The following is an 11,495-nucleotide window of genomic DNA, read 5'->3' on the forward strand; positions in this document are numbered from 1 at the left end:
TGAAAAAGAAACAACATGATAATACCCATATCCTTTGGTGATGGATATTAAAACAATCTTGAAGATGTGGAGTATCTGTGTTCTAGTAAAGTCCTAGTTCCATTGTCAATTTGTCATAGAGATACTTGGAGCTCCCGCATGTAAATAAACATAAGAATGCGTACTTCTAAGTACACGAAACCAAATCTAATCTCAGAAATTTTCCGGCAAACAGTAGATTGCCATATACGTTAGCACCGTAAGATATGAGAAGGACATAAGCATAAGATATTTAATTACTCCCAACCTAATTTCACTAGGTATATAGTCAGATGAGAGTTATAGCAGGCAAATAACTGAACGAAATGTGGATCACATGAATGTATTTTATTTCCAACCTGCCTGTATTTTAGTGGTCTTTGACAAAAATAGATGAAGAATAAGATAAGATGCTTGGGAAGGAGATAAAATTTGGATCATCTCCGGTCATGTATCGAGACAATATAAGGGCTTACATGAAAATTATACTTTTCTATATATAAACTGAGTACATATTCTCCTATTTTATTATGAAAGCAAATGAAGAATTGTATTAGATGATGTGACGTAGGGTATTTTATGACCATCTTTATTTCATTGTCTTTTTTCAAATTAGTTGCTTATCTTACCTAACAAAATGGTGCAATCTAATCCATTTTCAATAGCTTTCTTTTATGGAGCTAAGCCTGGAGAGCTAGTATATCAGCAGAATTTCGTCACAATATCTCGAAAATGGCAAAGTACAGGTGAAACCTGATTGATCCGTGAAGTGTCCACGTTAAACTGTTCACGATGTTATATGTATCCGCAGGAACCCAGTGAACATCCAGTGATGCAAGTGATGTACAATAATAACAACTACATGATCTAACGACGAAAAACTTCAATTTTATTCACTATCGCGACTAGCGAGCCTATTACGCAAAAAATAAGCTTCATCACTGAAAATGATGTTATAATGAAAGTCGTTGTAATTACCTTCTGGCTTGGCTTATCCTACTGCATCAATGAGATCTTATCAGATCGCGTATTATACGATGAAAACTAGTTGTCCAGAGGAGAGATGCTTAGTCGCGTAAAAAAAGTCAATTTTTACAACTCAAAAAAAAAAAAAAAAACTGACTAGGAATGACTAAAGGAAAAGATTAGAAAAAGAAAGAAGAAGAAAGTTGCCAACAAATGAAATCTGTTCATCCCTTTCAAAAACGACAATAAACAATAAGTTTAAGTAATTTTTCATCAGGCCAACAATCCAACCCATAAAATAGCTTTCGCCCTCTATGCTCACATCTCTTCTGCTCAATAATTCAAATCATCTTTTCCATATACGTATACGTATGCACAGAAAAATTAGGGGCGAGGTATATTTATCACTTCTATGTCACAAAAATCAAAATTAGTTCCCACGGAATCCGATAGGATCCCATTATGAGCAACTTCTTGAAGTAGAAAAACAGAAAGGCTTTTATGTTGCTTTAGTAGTTTCAGTTTTACAGCTGGACAGTGAAATAGATGCGTCCTCTTTCTTGCATTCTTGTAAAATTTTGCTCTAAGGATAAATTGATATTTCTTGAGAAGCAAATGCAATATGATTTAATGTTTATAATAATATTAAATAAGTCGAGCACATCATTGTAGCCAGGAAGGAGGATGGTTAGATTGATCATCAGCTTTGAAACCAGGGAAACTACTCGGTTATACCGGCCACATAATTTTATCATGCGTGCTTTGAGTCTCCAAAAAAAAAGTGTTGTAAAACGGGGCGGAATCGAACAAACAACTTATCGCGCCTTAGCATAGCGAAATCCGTTCAAATCGTCTTAAGCAATTTCCAATGAAATTGGGAACATTCTATCAACCCGAACTGTTCGAACATAATACCAGCGATATGGGTATCGAATAAAAGATTTTGGAAAATAAAATGCGAAAAGCCTAGTGGTGAGTATGCGAGATTCGGCCCCCGCCGAATATAACTTTCTTACTTGTTAAATATGGAGAAATGCCATGTGTACATATATCCCATAGATTCAATTCAATTTTTTGAAAATTTAGAGAAAAGAAAGTACACTGCATATAAGAAAATAAAAGTTATGCGTCCCCGTAGCAATGTTTGTAGCAAAAAGCGAATCAAATAACTGCTATTACAAGGCTTGTTCTCTATTTTCTTTAGAAAATGTTTCGAAACATATTTATTTGGTGAAATTTATAGTTTTTGTTAACAAAACAACAAAAATAAAATCAAAAAAAGAAAAGGAAAGAAAAGAAAAAGCTTTACATATGCTTTCGTTATGCAGTTAGTTGCCTCTGCCTGCATATACCGAATGCATAACAAAATATAACAAAGTTGTAAAACTGCTACTACAATACTACTATTACAATAATATTTATGACAGCTATGTTGAAAATAAAAAGCAGAGAAAAATTGTACATAACGGTATAATAGCAGCTACAACTTATATTTATATCGGAAGCAACATGTGGAAAATTATGTCATTTTTTCCGTTGACAACTTTAAGAAAGAAAAACATCACATAAAATATTTATAACAAACTGTTGGACAATCAGAGTTTGTTTTTATATATGCATTCCAGGACGCAATCCATTGTTGTGTATAAACATACATATAATACATAAGCACAAAGACAAACACAAACACACACACACACACACACACATAGACACAAACACACACAGGCATAGATACAGACACATTCTTGCCATATTTAAAAAGCAAGCACCGAATGGCTGTCTGCAATAAACTTATAAATAAATAAATAAATGAACAATCTCTGACGTATGCTACTACTATTACATCTAGTAATGCTTACATCTACATATATATATTATGCACACGTGTGCCTTTCTCTTTTTCTCTCTTGCTTTTATATGATTTTATTTTTAACGAACATATTAATAACTTTTCCGCTTCACTTCCAAGATAAGCCTCGTCCATATGGTAAGGTAGGTTGAGGTTAGGATTTAGGAATACAGATTTCGTATATCGAATTTTATTTTAATTTAACGCTACTTGTACTCCATCTTTTGCAAAAACATATATGATGCGATTGCCTTCTCAAGTTCTGCTTCATACATTATCACTATAAGCTTGACATTGCATATGTATAGAAAAAGTAACCTCAAATCTAAAACTAGTCGAAATATATCATCTCAGCTCAATAATCAATCAACTTCAAGTAATCTTTCACATTCACATAAATATCCCTTAAGCTATCTTCACATATTACTAATTGCTCTACTAAAAGCAAATTTACAATAATTTTAAGAAAATAGAATAGAATAGAATAGAAATCTTTATATTAGGACCATAATTTTCAAGAAAGTCTTATGATTTTTTTAAAAAACTTTAGCAGCACACCTATTAAGAAGAAATATGTCTTATATCTATCTGTACCTACTACAATCGTCCATTCTTCAAAAGACCAACTTATCCTTGTAGCTGATTTTCTTTGAACAGAAGCGATGCGCATTTAAGGTTTATTTGAACTCTTCTCCCATACCTGCCAGAGCTCGAAAAGCAACTTATTATATTTTTGGTACACAGCGACCGTTTTTTGCTTCTTTTTCGAACTCATATGTGTTCCTTATCATTGATAAAATTGTTCAGCGACAATTTCATTACGGAACACTTAACACACGATTTTCTTTCTTATAATCCCACTAAAATAAATTTGAATCTACATACACACATCCGTTACATTCTATCGGCTTACTATTTATCGTATTTGGGCATTTTTTCATCTCCATTTTTAAGGAGTCGAACGCTCACGTGTTTACATATTTTTAGTCGCGTCGTACAATCAACCGAGTCTTCGCCATGAATTGGTGATTTTTAGCAGCGCCTTTTTTTTTTTTAATCAAACAGGAAAAGTAACGTTTCTCACAAAAAGCGATTCGTTCGCTTATAATTTTATATTAGAATGATCGAAATAAATCCATAAATGCTCTTTAGTTGGAATCTATGCAAAATTTTGATTGGAAAAATTCCAATTTAAATAACAAACACCAATACAAATTTAACAGCAAAAAACTTGGCATCATTTTCACGCATAAACTTATGAACATTTGTTTACAGTAAAATTAAATAAATAAATATGGAATTGAAAAACTTATAAACCTATAACGTGGCGGACTATAATACGCAAAATTAAAAAAAAAAAACAAAAATCTTTAATCAAATAATCACTAAAATAAATAAATAATAACATCGAATACTAAATCTAATCCCAACTTTACTAAAGCCCAAGCAAAGAACTCGCCGTTCACATTAATCTTTTTTTAACACATGGCAGCGAAATTTCGGTTTGTTAATTTGCTGAATAACAGAAGAGGAAGAAGAAACGCGAAATTCACTGCCATGAAAAGATTAATGGAATTAATTTTTTTGAACGATTTATACGACTACTAACACTACTCCAATTTTACGTTTTTTTTTTTTTGATAACACCTGCCCACATGCACAACACATGCTTTTGATAAATTTTTCTAATAAATTAAACTCTTTATTCTTCTCCCCTCATGTTTTTTGCTTGTTTTTTTTTCTTTTTATTTCATTGAAAAAAATAAATTGTACAGATTTCGTGTAGAATATACCTTATACTCTTTATCAATGTAGGCGTAAAGGCATACCTTATACCGTTCTTTGATATGACATGCAATCTTATTATTAATAGTTACATCCTTCTTTCAAATTATCTTAAGTCTTAACTGTCAATCCAATAATCAATAACATTACTCTAGTTATTGCTTCTAGGTAAAATTAAAAGCGAATACATGAACAAGATTGGGAGAAAGTATCCGTAGGAATATCATCTTCAAAGTTTGGCGAAAAATTCTTTGATTGCGTGAAGGGGTTCCGAACAGAAGATGAATCTAGTCACACATTATGGGTGTGGGTTAATTTATGTCGAGCGAAACCATGTTTTACAATAACGGAGTTAGTAGAAGTGCCGAAATCCTTACGTTTTGGCAGTTCCCGCTACACGCATAACTTTTCACTTAAAATTTGCTATTTTAAGAACTCGACAGGCATAGGTATCATCTTTAACCTAGAGGCAGATTTTAATCTCGATTTGCTTAAGAGGAGCACTGGAAGAACTCATTCTTTTTTTCTTTTTCTTACTTTTCTATTTTTCTCTGTTATCGAGGACATCAAACTGCAATTGCTTTTCCTTCATTCAGTTCCGATTGTAGTGCGAAGTACTAATGGGTTGTTGCACGGTGGCAGGCGATCCATGTTGTAGCAATTCTTCTGAAGTATAATTCCTCAAGAAAGCATAAGTATACGTTTAAGTGACGTATGGAAGACACAAAAGCAAATGGCTACGGCCGCATATACAGAGAGTATAAGAGATAACCCAAAACTATATAGGATGTTGAGAAATCTCAAAAGAGTTCTTTGAGTATATATGATGCACTTTGCACCACAATTAGATAGACTTAGATCTGACTTCTGGGTACGGTCTGTCTGTGAGTAGAGTTGTGGCTGTGGTCAACCCCAAAGTTGTGGAAATATTAAAAAAGAAATTTTTAAATAGGCCTCGACATTGACCGAAGTTGCGAGAATAGTGGTCCATATAGTTTCTTTAATTCATTCTGAAGCATCATGACACTAGGGATCTTATGGCGTAGGCATTGCCGTCCTTCTTTTAGAGTGGCGCCTTCAAGGCAGTTACCCATATAAAATCCTATAAACATCTATGCGTTTGTTGATAAGTGCTCGCGATTTTGGAAGCGCAGATAGGTAGTTGACATGAGCATTTGTTTCGAAAGGCAACAACACGCCTATATAAACTAAAGCTAAGTTAGACACTGTCCACTAAGACTCTATACCATCATTTACTACGATGAAATTTTGGATAGCTAAATGATGACGTGGCCATACCAGTTGGTGGGATGACAATAAACGTTCGTAACAGCTAAAAACTGTAAGTGTTAACGAAGACATCGCATAAGTTCATCGAATTGTGCTGAACGATCACGTGAATTAAGCATTAAGGCCGATAGTAGAAGTCATGAACATGTCCAAAGAACGTTTTGTCAAACATTAAATCAAGATTTAAGCAATAGAAAACTGACGGTACTTTGGACGCTGATCGACGGCTGCAATGGCAAAAGTTCGATTTGCTGCCTCAAGCAACATATTCTCTATATCTAGCCCTCAGCGACCATTATCTATTGGCAAATCTTAAAGGTATAGCCCAGTAAAAGAGATTTAGATCAAATGATGAGCTCGTTAGAGAAACTAAAACGAACCGAACTGATCGTATCGTACTTGAAGGATTCTTCGTTGACGAATAAAGTCGAAGTTCCAAAAAAGAAAAAAAAAGAAAAAATTATATTTCTTATACAAATATATCCTACGACTATGTAGGTTGAAAATCGAGCGGCAAAACTTTCCGCTTTGACCAATTAACGCGTCTGCATTTAACACAATATTTTAAAATTCCCGATACAGTCTTTCAATGTTTTGACATGTTAGACAGCATATCAAAGAATTCGCTCTCGAGTATAGTTTACATAATTAATTTTTAATTTTGTATTGAGTTTAGCTTCGGGCAGATTTTATTTCGTAAACCCTGTTTTATGTCTTATGGAAGTCTACACTCTGCCTAGCTCTTTTTTTTTTTTTTAGATCCGTACTTCACTTCTTACGCTACTTGTACGTTCCTTCCTACTTCCTCTACTTATGTAAGTAAGAGGTAGTAACAAATAAAAAAATCAGGAGTACAGTGTAAAAAGATAGGACGTACAACGAAAAAGAAAAATGGATGAAATAAATCTTAAATCTTAAAAACAAATAGACAAGTTTGGACTGAAGTAAATTAGCTTTAAACTTTAAATGAAAGCCAATTACTTTTTACTGGAATACACTCCTTTGACAAATAGCTTAATAGTCTTTTTTTTTCTCTTTTTTTTTTTTTATAACAAATCTTAATTATTGATTATAAGAAAACTTTTGTGCCAGTAAACAATATATATAGAGACTGCCACGGCACAATTAGTTAGCAAAAGTGTGCAACCTAACTTAAGTGAATTATAAAATGAAAAAATCAAAATATATTTACTAACATGTATTTATATATTATAAGAAGCGTCAACGAATTCCATAGCTTCAATCTAAATGGTGTTAAACACATATGTAAACTGCATTTTTTTTTTATTTTTATTTTTTTTTTCTTACATCAATTTCTGTAATATTAACACTACAATTACCGAATGGATCCACTTGATCTTGAAAAATCCTGGAAACTGACCAAAGCAAACATTAAGATGGCCTTGCCAAATACCTATGAAAACTTTCTTCACAATTATCTGCACGAGATTGAAAGTTAAAGACGAAAATAAATAAATTTCGAATTGCTTCCAGTCTCTTATCTATTGTGGGTTCATATATAGGCAAAACACATCCATTTTGTATTCGATTAACGACATCCATCCATCTCTGTGACTGGGGCCAAATTAATTAGTATAGAATTTGTATAGAAACGAGTGTGTGCACAAGTTCGCTAGTTGTACTGCTAAGGAGTATCGGCGAAAACTGCTAGAATCTGTCATATCTTCGTTTATTGGAAACATACCTGACGCACTAGTTAACAACGATCTGCAATTAGTTGCAGGAAATTGAGCGCATATGTGAACTCCATAAGATGTAAGTCGCACAACTAGATATTTATTATAATTAATCTCAATTTAGCTTAAGGTGGAATATACGATGAAACATGCCTTAGTTTTCTCTAAATTTTATGTGTAGGCATTATCGGAACGTTAACGGGACCATCACTATTCAGACAAGAATTAAGTCCGATAAAGGAATTAGAAAGGTAAAATAATAATGACTTTATATCAGATCAATGCAGCATGCCCAATGCGATCTAAGAATATTCAGTCAATCGATTGGAACAAATCTTCTATAAGAACGCGTGGGCGTCATTAGCATGACATGTTTCAATTACGGCAAATTCGTGAAAATGCTAAACAAAACGAGCCCCTTTATCGATCTTACCAAAAAGTCAGGGGGGTGATCATGTAAGCAGGCGATCATCGATTATCGCCTGATTTTATTTAGGAGACAATTAGGAGACCAAAAGGCTAATTAGGTACCATTGTCGCCAGCTTTCCAATGCTTCCGTCTCCTCAAATTTTCCAATGCCTTAATAATTGAGAGAAATGTAGAAAATGAGAGAGAACAAACTACATATGGTAAACAATAAAAAGCATGCAAAATGCAATGAATAGAAGAAAGTTATGCAGAATTAATGTTAATCTATATTTAGCTTACTTTAACTCCATATTAAGAAGAAGAAGTTTTACTTACTTTTACCAAATTTTTTTTTTCTTTTTCTTTTTACAATTCACAAATGTAATTTCGGATACACTTTAGTTTCTTTTAATTTTTTGTTAAATTTTTGAATTCATTTCAGTTTCATTTTCTAAACGTGGTTTATATTTTCCTTTTGCAGCTACTTTTTTGCAAACGAAACTCTAAAAGGGAGATTTATGGGAACTTTACTTGGTTTATACTCAATACCAATGTAAATTTGTTCAATTTTATTACCGCCAGATTTGACATAAGCGAGAGTGCGCATTTGTCGAAAGTCGCCAGAAAATTTGCCAACATGATTAGATTGTCTTGGCGATCATGACTTAACTCGCTTTCGTCTGCTTACATAATTATCCGTTAGATATTGTTTTCCTCATTTCGGAAGCAACGTTGCCAACCGTCATCGAGCTGAAAACAAAATAACACTCTAGCTATACTCTTTGCTAAATTAAATTCCGATTGCAAGTGCCTAAGATGATAGCCGTATTTGAACAGTCATTTAACATCTAGTTGTACTTAAATTTATTGACAAAACAATATTGTGATTTTCAACACTTGTTTTTGTTGCCATTCCTTTGAATTGTCTATGATGAGTTGTTTCGTAGATCATTGCCAGTTTTTTACTTATATTTTTGCCACTTTCGCAATTCGATCGGCGAATAAACAAGATAATCGAATGACAAAAATGGCTTGATCATTTTAGAATGTGTTTCCGATGAAGAATACGTAAACTTATGAAATTTCAGAGGCTTGTTATACAAGTTTTATGAATTAAATGCTAATTTAGCACACCATCGCCCGCTGGATATTGACCTTACAAAATCGTACATTTATTTTATGGTCTTCCCTTTTTTTCTCTTTTGCTGTCTAACTGTATATATCTCGATGTCTCTTTCTCGACCCACGCCTATCTACTTCTATACCTAAACCTATACAGAAACCTAAAGACCGTTTTTATTTGCAATACGAACTTAGTAACCAGGACTTTAGTCATAACAAAATTACCATTAAATAGCTGTATTAGATAGCAAGCTTAAAATATAATATGTACAATGTTACAAGTTGCAAAAAAAAAAAAAATTAAAATGGAAGGTATGATAAAATAAATGTCTTTTAAATAAAGTTTCTGATTTCGTTTACATTTCTTTTAGAGTTTACTGTAAGAAGCGTATTTTGCATTTCCGCTTTTCCCTAAGAACACTTACTACGTAAACAAAATGTGGATATTGGGGCAATAGAAACAAGAATACAATAGCAACAAAATGCGTTAAAATAGTAATGAGAAATCCGAAAATAGCAACAAAATAGCAAGTTTGTACGCTTTGGATCTTTGATTGTACGAAATTCCTCAACGTTATACATGTTATATGTTTGCTATATATTCGTTTTTTACATTTATGTTGATTTCTTCATTTTTACCTCTGAAAACATATGATTTTGTGTTCGATTTACTTATCAAAGAGTATGATAAAAGTGCTTCTCATTATGTTAACCGTTTGAGACTAGTCTACCCGAAAAACGAAATAGCGCATTATTGTGTTAGTCCCCGTAGCGATTTACGGTATATATCGAGTAAGGCTTCTTGATTAATTGATGATGAACGCAAAATTTTTAATTAACTTATTACGCTAATGCGACGCTTTTTTACACATCGCAGCGAATTTTTGGTTATTAATTTGCTGAATAACAGCAAAAGAAGAAGTTTTATAATAAAGAAAACTCAGCTGGTTTCGGCTTTTTACGTTTTTGTTTTCGTTTGAGTTATTCTCAACTATATTTGTTTTTTTGCTGTTTGGTTTTGCTTCCCTTTGATACTCGACATTGACAAAAGTTTTACTTTCATACCTGCAAATAATTTTCTTAATTTCATTTGGTTACTGCTATTATTATTTCGTTTATTTGCTAACAAATTGAACGAGTTGGCACAGATGGATGGTTGTACAATTTACAAATACAAATACAAAAACATTTCAATATTTCTCGGCTCTCACACTTTCAATAATCGAGATTTTGTGTCATTGTATTAATAAAAAAACAATTTTTTGTTTTTGCTTGTGGTTTGAAGCACACGGAATAATAGATATTCTTTCCCTTTTTCTTTTTTATCTTGATTAATGTTCAATTACAATTTTTTTGTGTCATCGGTCAATATTTAATTTACCCGCGCACTCATTTTAACGTACTCTCTTGTAAATATATTTACAAAATATATCGACAATGAATAAGTAAACATATATAGTCCTGTTGGAATAACATCAACACATAATCAGATTTAAGATTTTTTGAGGCTCTCTTTTTGATATTCAACTACCGATCGATTTTTTTTTTTTTTTATAAATTAGTTAGCAGGTACCACATACAATTTCGCCAAATTTTTTTCTTGCTTTTACCTACTTGGCACCACTATTTTTTGTTTTCCTTTGTTTTACGAAAATCAATATCATTTTTTTAAATTTAAAATCAATTGGTGGGATCTCCAATTTGTAGATGCACATCCATATATAAAATAAATTTCAAATACTTCATGTTTTCTGTTTTTCATTTAAAAAATGGAAATTTGAATAGCCACCACTGTCCAATAAGCAAAAGCAAAAACGCAAAAATTTAATGATTTCAAAGTGCAAATATTTAATACAGCAAAAGCAAGAGGAAGGGCAAACCACGATAAATGACAGTAAATTTCCAAACAATACTTTCCAGACTTGACATCTTTTTATTCTTGAAGATATATTTACCCAAATAGAGTTTATAATAAATAAAAAAATTGCCAAAAATGGTTGAGTGCCCAACTAACAACTTAAATTGCCAGATCGTTTAATTTGCAAAACCGCCAGCTTTATGACTCACGACATCTGTTAAAAGAGCTTTATGACCCACGAGATCTGTTAAAATCCATTGCAAAATGCGAATTGCCGTCGGCATTGCAAAATGAAAAATGCAAATTGTAATGACATGAAGGTATATGCAGAAAAAAGAAAATGTTTCAGGATATATGCCAGAAGATGGAGAGCAGGAAGAAAGTTGCAAAATATTATACTATTTTCATAAAAAAGATACAAACTTCTATTTTCACGGAAGCGATACAATATTTTATGTTGATTTCATGGAAAGAATGCATTCTTTTCTTTAATTTCTT

At 32.5% G+C, this 11,495-nt stretch overlaps 1 long non-coding RNA gene across 1 annotated transcript; it reads right to left on the bottom strand.

Moving 5' to 3' along the window:
• Positions 1-8,436: 8,436 nt before the first annotated feature.
• On the bottom strand, positions 8,437-10,912 carry LOC119638121. Its single transcript, XR_005247380.1, has 2 exons — positions 9,779-10,912; positions 8,437-8,767 (listed from the first exon to the last, which is right to left on the bottom strand). It is a non-coding gene; the product is annotated as an uncharacterized LOC119638121 (long non-coding RNA).
• Between the last annotated feature and the right edge of the window lie 583 nt (positions 10,913-11,495).

The sequence above is a fragment of the Glossina fuscipes genome, unplaced genomic scaffold, assembly GCF_014805625.2.
Source record: "Glossina fuscipes isolate IAEA_lab_2018 unplaced genomic scaffold, Yale_Gfus_2 0, whole genome shotgun sequence".
Taxonomy (NCBI): domain Eukaryota; kingdom Metazoa; phylum Arthropoda; class Insecta; order Diptera; family Glossinidae; genus Glossina; species Glossina fuscipes.